Genomic DNA, 14,329 nt, shown 5'->3' on the forward strand with positions numbered 1-14,329 from the left:
ATTATTTCGACTAGTTATGCTGTACACATACACACAAAAAAAAAACACACATCATCATTGTAAAATCAATACATTCATCACTTCGTTCAGAATCTAAAATTAATAATTTGTTTTAAAACTTTTTAAATATTTATAATTTCTAAATTGCAATAAATAATAATAATAGGTAATACGGTTTATAATGTGTGACAACCTTAGATAAATTTTAAAATTAAAAAAAAAAAAATTTGTTTTGTAGTTTTAAATAAATTTGAAATGTCTAAATTATAAATTGTAATAAGAATAACTACCTATTAATAGATATAATTCATAATACTAAAATTACGTATCACCATTCACCAATGAAAAAAAAAATGAGCCCCACCCAGAAAAATTATATGGATTCAACACTGAGTTAGAGATTTGTAAATTAGAAGTTTAGCTTTAATGTATGTGTGTATTTATTATTATTATTACAAAAAGTTTTTAATATAGGCACAGTCTAAATTTTAAATTAATACCACGCAGGCAAGGTCAATATAATATTGTATAATATTCACGACACGATATTATTGATTTAATTGGGTGAAAATATGATGAGCCCGTACTTTGGACACCTCAGTGGCGTAACCGGGGTGGTGGTCTTAGGATCCGGACCCCCTCACCCCTTTGGAACGTATAATAGTATTGTTAGTAAAAACATGTATTTATTGTTTATACAAATTAAAATGGATTATCTTTGTCGGAGTCCCCCCTAGGAGTCTCCACTGGGGCACCTATATGTAATAATGTATATATAATTAATATTATATACGTGTAAAAAATAATTGAGTGCAACAATTATTTTTAAACGAAGATTTATATTTGTTGCTGGCTTATAATAAATATACATATTAGACCTACAATTATATACACCCACACTGGCCACACTGTCTGTAGCAGGTGTATTGCTTATTTTATTTGTCTTCCATCACAAGAACAATTGAAATCATCATATAAATATATATAAATATTTAAAACAATAAAGTTTTATTAGTTCGTAATAACTTCCCCAAAATACGAATATTTGACCGATTTCGTTAGATGTTTTATTGACAAAAAATTAACGTTCATATTCTTGCACTTTTTTGGTACAACAATAAACTTACGAAGATATTGGCGTTCTTTGTTACCAGCGTGATATTTTTAGAAGTCATATGTTGAGTGTCTACACATCGTGAAGTACGTATTTTATATTGAATAATATGGAATTATGGAATGATGTTATTATACCTATGTTCTTAATCAATAATAATTCTGTATATAGCCATATAGGTATAGATGATGCTATGTTAGACTTATCTTATTATCCAATTTTTTAATTATACAATTAAAAATATTCACCTATTACAGAGTACAGTTCTAGTATGAAACTAGTCGATAAGTCTGTTGCAATGATATGCTGCATTTGTTTTGAAACTTTAATTATTTTAGATACTTGCACTGTTTTTATTTTGGAATTGATTAATATATAATACTGAAATGATGTACGAATATCATGTTATATTTTTGTAGGATGGTTATAGGCTGAACACATAAGACAATTAATCAGTATAAATGACTCGTATAGTTATATTATATTCATTCGCTAGAAAATATGGTCGAGAGATGAACATCGCTGAAGATAATACGACATATATAGGTAAACACTGCGCGTACTTAACAGTTAACATCTTGTACAATAGCTCTTAATAAGCAGTATATTAAAATAATACTTGTTTCTAGTACATGAATAAATTAATACAAATATAACCCAAAAAATATAAACCTTGTTTAAACGATCGGCTCTAAATTATAATGATCGGTTGGTTACAATCGCTAGGACACGGCCAAACATTATACCTCACATCGTGATATTTTAATCGAATCGCGAGCGCTGCATCGATTGCAGCGTATAAAATATAATTTATACAATTATACCATATATAGGTATTCGATATATTATACAGAACAAAATATAATATACATACATAATAATATATGATAATGCGTTATTATATATATATATGTATGTATTGGCCATGTATTCAACAATGGGTATCCTTGTCGATTATATATACATGTACTATCTGATCCGTCTGGCGGTTACCCGCTCCAAAGATTTGTTGACAATTTGACAGATCCAATTCACTCAAAATGGTTTTTCGCGCTTATATTTAACATTTATTTCAAACTTAACACATAGGTAGGTACATTATAGAAACTCAATCAATGATGATTAACGAGGTATAGAAAAATATATTCGTAAAAAAAAATATTTTCCATATTTGAATATTTCTACCAATTATAGCGATAATATAAGTTTAAATTAATGAAACTCTATAAATAAGCAAACAAATATTCTTTTTTCGTGAGCTGAAAATCAATGCGAGTGTGAGCTACCCGGCCTTTAACTACCTATACAGAAGTTGAAAAAATAAGCAATAAGCACCCTATGATCTCAAGCAATTTATTGATATTATTCTTATTGCAAATGTTCCAATACAGTTTAGAGTACTTTAACTTCAGATAAACCAACGCAGGTAAAAAAGATAGGAACATATTAAAATATCAAAATTATTGTATCTAATCATAATAATAATTACTTATACATTACATGCAATCATCAGTGATAACCATTTATATAGAAAAAATACACTACGATTTCAACTTTTATAAGAATAATATGTTTTCACTGCAAACAACAATTGACCATATAAACAATAAACATTTTATAAGAAATGAAAATCTCAATGAATAAAGGCATTCAGTTTTTGAAAATTGTCAAAATTTTCTTTCCGTAAAAATATCATTAGGAATATTATAAACACTTGAAAAAAAATAGTCAAATCAGTTCAGCCGTTTTCGATTAATGCGGTTACGAACACTATTTTATTTTTATTACATAGATAATAAATTATAAGATGAACGAACAAACTATTTAATCGAAAACTAAGCTTACTCGCATATACAGAACGTGTCAAAAATTCTGCCTAAACCCATCAAATATTTGATTATGCGTACACAGTGAAATAGACGAATTGTAAGAAAATACAAGGGATTTACAAGAACGATTATCAGATATGGTCGTAAATTTAAACTAAATTTAATTTTTTTAAACATTGGTTTACTGTGGAGTAAGTCTTTTACATTAAACATTTTAGAGTCACTCTGTATCTCTGAAATAAATGCGACAGACATCGTAGATATCTATCATAAAACTAGTTGGATGAATATTATAATAAAATCTAAATATATTATAACTACCAGCTATATATAAAATATTTATGTATCTACTCCATTGTCGACGTATTTTTTAAAATTTTTTTTTTGAAACACGATATTGTATTATAATATTTGGTTTGATCGTTTAAAAAAAAATACATTTAAAACGTGTTCTATATTATATTCAGAAGACGTACCGACCGAAAAGCTACCGTAATATTATAATGTTTTAAGAATAGAAAGAAGCTTTAACGATTATTATTACACTGCGTGCGCGTGAGAGAGAAATGAGTGCATGCTTGAGTATCGACGAAAAATTCACAAAAATGTCGTGTTTTCAGTTCATCTATAATGACGGGTAGTGGTGATTTTAGAATAATGGTAGAGGTAGACGTAGACTAATAAAATATAAAACAAAAAACCCGAAGACCCGAACGCGTGTTTATAAGTGCGTGAGATGACGGCGGAAAAATATAATGACGGATTCGTTGTAGGAAGGTACCTAATACTACCTATATGGCTTTATGTATATATAGTTATACTTACGGATAATAGTCCACCGTACACGGAGCGATGTACGGGACCTCGGAATATTATAATAACACTTGTAACCAGAGAACCTGTTCCGATCCGAGAACAAATTCTTCTATAATCGCATTTTATAATGATAAAATAATAATAATAACAATAATATATATTATATCGTACGTGAATATATGGGCACTACAATAGCACAATATTGAATAAAATATATCTATACATAAACGTGCCCGAGCAAGGCAGCCGATGATTATGATAGTATAGTAACTAATAAGCTAGGATCAAAGATTATAATAGCCTCCAGCACTTAAATTTCCAAAAATCTCATCCACTAGTCATCTCGTAGATTGTAAACGTTTTAAGTTTGCTCTTAAAAATCCAAAAATAGGTTCAATATTCAGGTGTGCTGAAAAGTGATAAGACGTTTTTTTTAATGAAATCAACAATATTCAAAGCTAGTAAATTACTGTCTGCTGGATAGATATAGTCATTATTTTCATAAATACCAACATAAGTGATCAGAATTGTATTATAACAAAAAAATGTTTTGTCAGATTAGAAAGTTTAATAGACGTCGTTTCAATGAAATATTTGGCATGTTCAGTAAGTAATAACTAATAACGATAATTGAAGAAATGTTAAGTCACAATAATTGTTTAATATATGTTGGTAAAAAGAAATAAAGAAAGAGAAAGACTGAAAATTCACTGATCACTTATCTTTAAGGGGTTTTAAATAGGCAATCGTTTTGTTATTATTAAACATACAATTGAATATTCAAATACATTGGTTATACACTAATACGAGCATATTAATTTTTAAAACATTTAAAGGATAAGTTACAAATAGGTAATCCTATGACAGTACTATTATTAATTTCGATATATTTAGTGACTAATTGCAATATAAAACATGTTTACCCGAAAATCAAACTTTAACAAAATTTGGTTTAAGCGTAAGATACCTATTGAGATTTTGTATTATATATATACAGTGATTGAATTTCTACAACATTTTGGTATACGTGTAGTAAGTGATCTACTACGTGATTTAGCTGATTTAGGGAATGGTTATCTACCAAGTAAATGTAAGTGATTCAACGCAAAATTCAAATGTACAATTTATTATTGATTTTTACAAATCTGTTTATTAGTTATTAATGGTTATAAAAATTACAATAAAAATAAATTAAATTTTTAAAACAAATTTTTGCATACAAATTCATAGTTGGATAAATATATTCTTGTTATTATTTACTGACTTTTACCGTATTACGATTAAATATCAGTGGAAGAATTCAGAAGTGGAACAGACAACACTTGTGTCCTTCGCCCTTGCGTTACCAAGTAGAACCATGCATTTTTCGAAGTAATCCATTTTATAACGTAATTAAACATGTTCTATGTAGTTCAAGAATTGGCATCTGTAGTGTATGATGGATTGACCAATAACAATATACATTAGCTTCTAATATCACATGTGAGACAGACTTTATATACATACCTAATAATATTATGTTTGAAAAAAACGATCACAAAAAAGTAAAATCAATATGATTCGATTTGACAATATAGCACGTACATACACTATTTAAATACACAAAACAACTATATGTATGATGTAAAGTGTTGACTGAATCAGTGATGTTGAACAATTGCTGAACGGTGCTATGCCATGGTGGTATAGAAAACTATCTATACACGACTACACACAATAAGGGGTTTGAAATTATGTGATGATTTACCAGGCAGCCTACAAAAAAAACCCCTCATACATCTCGCACCTGTTGCTTTCAAGTCAGTGAAAAATAAAATACATTTATTATGTTTATTACGCCACTGGGTAAATACGCGTTACACCCCTTATATGACCCTATTACCATCACACATATTAAATCTTTAAAACATAACACAGCCATCGTTTAACTGAAATTTGTTTATAATTATACACTGTTATAGTTTATATTTATGTATAAGCATATATAGGTGTACTTACATGTAAGATTAACACTTATTATAGCTTACACTAATATGACACGATATAATTTAGATATTCGTTTACATTAGCGCAGTTAGGCACATCAAGTATAAGGTTAAAAAAAATGATAGGGAAATATAATTCACATGAAACATTTTTAATTCTATGTCAACACATATAGTTTATAAATGCATCATTCGATTGATTCGTGTTTCAGACAAGTTTTCATGTTTGAAACGTTTATACATATAAATAATTGTAATATAATCATTTACATTCAACAATATTTTTTTTATTTGTAAAAATTGTTTGCCATGTGCATTTATACGATTACGAGTTTTTATGAATATAGACAATATAATTATATAATATAAAAGAAATGTATAAAAATTATCAAATAAATGATGAGTTAGAACCTAACTAGGACAGTTTACGTATAACTCTTTGTATATTTCAGTACATGTAATACTCGATAACATATATTATATTGTACTAAGTGAAGATTTTAGAAATAAATAACAAGCATCGTATAACGATTTCATTAAAAGGATAACGAATTTAATATTTTTGAGTATCAATGGATTTTATTCTAAATTAATAATAAGTAAGTATAAATTGTACTTTATCTACTTATTTAAGACGGTAATGTATATGCGCACAACTGTTTTTTGTTGCATATTTGAGATAAAAAATTATGAATTTGGTCTTTTGTATACCAATATAAAAATGCATATTATATTTTAATACGCAATGTTATAAAATAAAGAGTATATCATTAAGAAACTACTATGATTAATTTTATTTTCATGAAATACTCTTTTAAATCCATTTTTATATCTTACGTACAACATTTATACCTTTCAACTTTTCAAGCCCTAAACAAAATTGATTGCTAATTCAATTAGTTTGTTTTAAGATGGTTTCCAATATTTTAGAATTTTTGGTGCATATTTTTCTATTTTTGTTTTTTGAGTGAATAATTACATACATATTTTATGGATTTTTAATGTATTAATTTAACTGACCTTATCAGTTATCGTTAGTACCAAGGTGGCTAGGTATAAATACTATAAATCAAATTTAAACATTTTCCTGAAACAAATTTCAAAAGATTGATTATTAATAAATAATAAACCAATGAGTACAACATGGTTTATTTATTTAGTATTGTATATTACAGCTAGTTCTAGTGTATTTAGTATTGTGAGTACTATATTCGAATACTCATCACAACATCAACAGTGACATTGCCCACGATGCATGGGTAAATATTTGGTAAATCTTCTACTTTTCCTTCGCCTTCCCTCCCAACAATTTGGGGTAGATTTTATTTTTCTAGGTAAATATTTGTTAAATAAAATATATAAAATACTTTATAAAAATACCTATTATTATATCGGTTGACAGTTCATTTGAGTCAGAAATTGTATTTTTATTATAGAATTGCGTTCCTTTATATTTGAAATTTGTGTTTTAATATCTTAAAATATTATTTTTGATTAGTATAAGGTAGATATATTTCTTGGTTTTCTATAGAGGTCTATATATAACCTATACAGGGTGATTCATGAAGCGTAAAACACTCATTATTTATAAAAACTATTTACTGTTTTTTAAATTTTAGATACAGCTGTTCAAAAACTATATACATTTTTAATATTTTTCACCCTTATATTTATTAGGTAAACCACTATCAACTTTTGGTTTTTAAATGGCAACCTATATTAAAAATATCATAAATTAATAAAGCAATTTTTTTAGTAAACTTTCACGTTTAAATTTTCATTTTTCGTTAGGACGTTTGTCCTGTGTTAATATGTTTACCTATTTTGGAGCACAACTTAGACTTAACTATCATACTACCAAATTTATTTGAAAAGTGTATTATAATTTACGCTAGAGTACAAAAATCCCAATTGCTGCGGCTGCGGTACTGACATGGTATAACACATTTATACACAAACACCATCCCAAAACCATCCAACTTTGGGAGACTATATATCTCGTCAACGGATTAACGAAAAATGAAAATTTAAACGTGAAAATTCATTAAAAAAATAGCCTTATTAATTTATGATATTGTTAATATAGGTTTCCATTTAAAAACCAAAAGTTGATAGTGGTTTATCTAATAAATATAAAGGTGAAAAATATTAAAAATTTATATAGTTTTAGAACAGCATATATACCTAAAATTTTGAAAAAAGTAAATAGTTTTTATAAATAATGAGTGTTCTACGCCTCACGAATCACCCTGTGTAGCTCATATGTACAACTCCGGAATCCCGACCCTAAGTCACATGTATTAACAAAAACCGAACACTAATAATAATTCCAATACCTCACTATTTTAAATTAGTTAATATGTGCTTTTCGCACAATATAAAAATAATAAGTAGATATTATATTATTATATAATATATTTACGTATAGCCGCGTATGATGTATGTATCATTTGTCTTATTATAATGACGATCCGTGAGATATTTCGAGTCACATATTTAAAATATAATGCTATAAACTTCTTGGTATTGGACATCTTTAAAGAATGCATCGTTTCGTCAAAAATTTTATAATTAACGCTATAATAGAGGAAAAGAAAAATGTATTTTTCAATGACTGCGCGACGATGAACAGATGGATCGCAAGACCCAAGTCCAAGTAATTTCTTCTCATTATATTATCGTCATTATAAAAATAATAGGTTCCTATATGTTTTTTCCTCCATAATACATCAATGTCCTTTTTACATCATTTTATTTCTCTTATACGTTGAATGATATCGTTATCATTATTATACTATATATTATACACCTATATTGTACATATACACGCTGTCGTATAGCGCTTAATTTTTCAGAGCTACTTGACCCAAACAATGCGTGATACATTTGTTTGTTATTATTATTATTTTTTTTAATAATTCGGGCGGTGCGTTTACCGGACCGTTTCCCGTGACCACCCCGCTGCGATCGCTGACTGGCCGCGGGATGAGCATAGTCGCTGGTACATTAAGCAGTGCAGCACGCCCCCGAAATGCAGCACTGCTATAGGCGTTATTCAAGAATTAGGTGCCTACGCTTGCTGGAGAGGAGTATATATACGTACATTGTACCTATATTGTTTAATATTAATTAGGTAGTTACATATTATGATATTAATGTGTAGCGTATATTATAATGGCCGCTGCTGTCCTGCAATGACTCCAGGGCTATTTTAGCCCCCCTTGACCCTTCGCGGTGCTTATACAAACATATAATAATTAGGCTGTTTTTTTGTTTTTGTATTTATGTAATCGTGGTACTAATCGGAAATTATTTTCATGTTAGTGTAGATAATATATAATATGAGAGCCATCCCCTCAAAAATCAAGTGTAGATTCGATGACATTCGCCGTCAGGTGTAATACCTAGCTACAAGTTAAAGTCAGACAAAATTTAACAATAACACATCATAATATGTGTATTATAGTTGAACACTTTTGTAAAAGTTGCATTGTTTACTGTCAGTGGTGCTAATAAAGTAACCATCTCTGACCAAAAAAAAAATCCGGGAGAGTTCATAATGTTAAATCGTTAAAATATAAAATACTCGAAGCCCTTTTATTGTCCACTATCCTATTCGCAACATTGTCGAATGTATAGGTAGCAAATACCTAACGGCACAATTACAAAACGTGTCAAACGCACGGCATATCGCATAAATATATATACACGTAGGTAATATACGTATATTATATAATATAGTTTTAGTAAAACAGATGAAATCATTTGATCGGTTTGATTTTGATCATTACACACTGGCACACGGCGCACAATCATAAACGATATGTTTGTAAGTATACACACGAACACACCATCCACGCATGTATTATACCCATATAATATTTTTATACATCATAATAATATGTATACTTTTCATATTATACTATTATAGTACACCGGCTTAAGCGTTTATTTATATTATAATGTATTCTATTCCGGAGGCTGTTCCGTTTATAAATGTTGCTCATTTTTTATTTTAAGGAAAATGTAGGTATATACACCTATATGTTCTTTTTTTTTTTTTTGACGCATTCGACAGCTGAACTCACACACAAAAACGAGCGCACGCATGCGCATGTGCATAACGCCGGGAGAGTTTTGATTTTTGCCTTCGTTCCTGGTAGTATTTATGTATGTATTTTATGCGTCTAAGAAGCCGTCGGACAAGGTTATATATATTATTACAGTATGGTGACGGTGGCGGTGATGGTGGTGGACGGTGGTGGTGTCGGACGAGAGAGAGGACCTGCAGCGGCTCGAGTAATTACACGCGCGGCATTGCCACACCGGTCAGATCGCATCTGTCCATCAATAATATATAATATATGTACACACTCGTACGCACAGATATTAAAATGTGTAGTGTAGAGCTGCGTGTGCGATGTGTATAATACATGCATAGTAATATAATATTATGAGCGTTTTATCGAACAGCATAGAATTTATCCGAACACATTGGTCCGAAACCAACTAATTGGTCGGCAAGATTGAAAACGTAATTATATTACATTATTATTATTATTATTATTAAGTGTTCGGGTTTTCACAAGTAACAACTGTGCTCGGCCGAAACTTTTTAACACATTATTATTGTAGGGTGCCATGGACTTATTGAGACTAAAAAGAATGTAGGTACACTAGGCAATAAATACACCATTATATTATATCTACATCACCACGGTGTATTTTTTCTCTTTTGAGTATTTATATAAAATAAGATATATTTTGTATTTGATTTTGTGGAAGAACTGTACTTATGATTATCGGATAATAATGATGTGTATTTATTATTATTATGATTACTCCGTGTTGTATACGTCAAAAAGAAAAATAATTGAAACTTATATGACTAGGGTAAGTAATAGGGTAACTAATGAGCCATCAATAAAATTAATTACAAGAAAATATTTTAATAGAAAAATATTAACGATCCGTATGAGATATCGGGGAAAATAAAAGGAATTAATATTTGTAGATTTTTTGTTTTGGATTTGAATATAAAGCCACGGTAGTTATCAGGATGTAGTATATAATTGTAGTCGGATGTATACTGGATCTAGCCGCCCTCATAAAAATACATTTTGCTGGAAGGCACGAAGATTTTTGACACAAATTGGACAGATGGTTGTCAACACAATGAATATGCTGTTTAAAGTTGGTTACTGTAGAATTTAGTATGAATAAATCCTGGAATATGTAGACAGTATATTGTTTACTTTTATATAGTTATATGTATTACTTATTAAATTGGGACAAGTTAACAGCAGGGCTCGGTTTTGTTGTGGCAGATTCCGAATCAATAAGAAAAACCGGAAGAGGAAGTTTGTGATTTCATTGAAGAACATTTGTTATATACTGTGATATATCATATAATAAATTATAATAGAAAATGCTTATTGCATTATTTACATTTGATGAAAATTTCAAATCTCTATATCTATCTACTTATTAATAATTATTAACATATCAATTTTGTCAAAAAATGGTTTTGAGTAAATACTTATATATATATATATTTCGTATATTACGGATATTTTTTATTTTTCTCCAAAGTAACGATTAAATCTAATTGTCTATTAGAAATCACTCTCGGTGTTTTAAGCATTTTAATTGAATCATTCATCACTATCGAAGCATTTTTACTTCTCCAAAAGGTGACACCAAAAAATAAAACAAAAATACATCATTGTATAACCGACAAATTCAACGCTCTGTTCATAATCAAAATGGTGAAAAATTGATATTTTCAGAAATACAGTATTATAAATACTTCAAATAATCTATTAGATTATTTTCAACAACATAAAAAATTGTCTTGAAAATTTAGTGCTTAGCTTGTTTAAATTGATCCCATCGTTCATGTATAATTATTATACTATTTATACTCTAATAGTATAATTTACACGTAAATAGTTAAAACGTTTATGCATAATGTTATATACACTATTATTATGTTATACACACTATACTTATTAGTTATTACTTGCTTCACTCCAATACAAAATGACTTTAGGCGAATGCAAATGTGTACGTGTTGCCGTGTTGGGCGCGCTACTGCAGCAGGTCTCCGTGTATTATTTCAGTTGCCGAAAAACAGTTAGCCTAAATATAATACATTATTATATGTACAACTTTACTGTATGAGCTATATACACGGCGACGGCTCCGAACCGTTTCAGCACCAAACAATCTTTGTGTTTTGACTTTTGATTAACGACCACACTGAATATTGCTCGCGAGTAATGTGTAAAGAAATTACTGTCGGAATTCCAGATACACTGCCTATATCATAAACTGTAGAAGCGTAGAGATTGCCGCGTATCATTAGTTTTTATGAACTTTTTTTTATTTCATCATTTACCGTCAATTGGTATTATAATTTTTGTCCCACACCCCTCGAAGTAGCTACCAGCTAGTGATAATTATGTTACTGTTAAAATGAAAAAAGGCTTAACCGCCAGCAGTGGTATTTGTAATTGTAAATTATTGTAAGCGATTGTTGTAATTATTTGCGCGCGTCTCTGGTATGATTATAAATCATTCGACAGTGGTAAATTCAAACGATATAGCCGCTATATATTATAGCGTGTATTGTACCTATTACTAATAATGTAATGTTTAATATATAATAATAAAATAATATAATTTGTGTTAGGAAGAACGCGACTTGTAAGCGAATAAAACTGTGTGAAATATGATTTTGAAGACATAATCTGAAAATATCTTCTCATTAAATTGTTATTAAATCAGCAAATATGTAAGTATGGGACATCCGAACATAATAATATATGTGATTCTTAACATTGATATATTGTACAACTATATGATATTGTAATCTTATACAGAGTTTTAATTAGGAATTTTGAGGACACATTAACTTAAATTATATAATAAGTCTTTTACTTTTTACTCTTTATATCGTTTTTTTTTTTTAAGATTAGCATTTAACAACATTTTTCAAGCATCATCACTAATATAGTGGTATATATATAATACATAATGTAGATAATATACATATAATTATATGGGTTTCTTACTCCTATATTTTGCTTATATATGTTTTTCATTCTATCATCACATTAACTCGTGTTAAATAGTACAAATTGTGTATCTTAATGTAAAATAAAAACAAAAATAAACGATTATAAATAAATCATACAATAAGTCTATAATACCTTATTATTTATTGTTGATCAATATAATCCCCTCCCTCATTGAAAATGTCTGGGTACTCACTTTAGGTAACTAGTCTGGCCACTAACGACTTATGATTTTCTATTGTAGATTTTTGATTCAATATATAATATTATAACTCACCAGATTGATCAAAATTTTAAATGTCTAATGCACTATAGCTACACTAGGTACTAACAATAACATATCATACATTTTGAGCATTAGGAGTACTTACTATATACATTTTAATGATGGTAAACTTTAACTATAGGTTTAAAGAAATCACATAATTTTGGCAACGTGTTTATTTACACTATTTCTCTCTTCTTTTTAATTTGCATTTTTTTCGCGCGCCTCGTCGGCGTTTTCTCTTTTTAGATACTATTGATAGAAACGTGAAATGATAAATTAAGTATACAATAATATTATGAGAACTCACACGCACTCAAAGTAACGAACTGACTAACGATTTCTCATAAGATGATATAATATATTATACACATAATTCACATGTAGTATGATATACTAGCTTTTAACATTTTTCATCGGTTGGTATAATTATGATTTATGTATGTATTGCTCATCTTTATCGAATAAGTCTATCGACTAGATAACAATTTAGAAATTTGTCGTAAATGTTAGAAATATTTGTTTCGATACTTAAGCAAACTTAACTTGAATGACTTAATAAAGCCAAAATTATCCATGAGAACCTAATTATTCCTATAAGGTCCGTGGCTGCGGCTCACTAGCCCCTCCCCATCATAAGTAGAGTTCTGATTATCTACATTATAACTGTATGGTGTATAAAGTATACAAAATGTATTGATACACAGTATGAGGTATACCTATTATAGAATTTTATTTTAGATTAATGTTATGCGTAAATCTAAAAAAATATTATTACTATTATAATATTATATGTAGTTGTATACTTTTATCGTGTCATGGAGTTAACTCGTCAACTACCTATCGTGGATAAAATAAGTAAATTTTAAAATAAGAGATACAACAGAATCCACATGTGACATTTAAAATGATATACTATTATCGGTGTACACATCTTAAGTTAAGTATCAAATTAAATATAACAGTTCCAGGATAATAAATATCCCTAATTATAAAACAATCGATTTCATTAGTCAGAATGCCAGATGAAAGAATAATTTAATATAATACAAATATTACTCATTTTAATAAATAATAATTATAATTTATATCCAAATAAATGATTAGTAATTAGTAAGTATGAACAATGAACATATACTACAGTTGCACTTTTGTAAATCGTCATCAACTAATTATGTTCAAATAAGGAATATTGATATCGATGCGTTGATGCGTATCTATATGAACAATAAAAAGTAATA

Source organism: Diuraphis noxia, unplaced genomic scaffold, assembly GCF_037042655.1.
Source record: "Diuraphis noxia isolate RWA-SAM2 unplaced genomic scaffold, SU_Dnox_SAM2 contig0003, whole genome shotgun sequence".
Taxonomy (NCBI): domain Eukaryota; kingdom Metazoa; phylum Arthropoda; class Insecta; order Hemiptera; family Aphididae; genus Diuraphis; species Diuraphis noxia.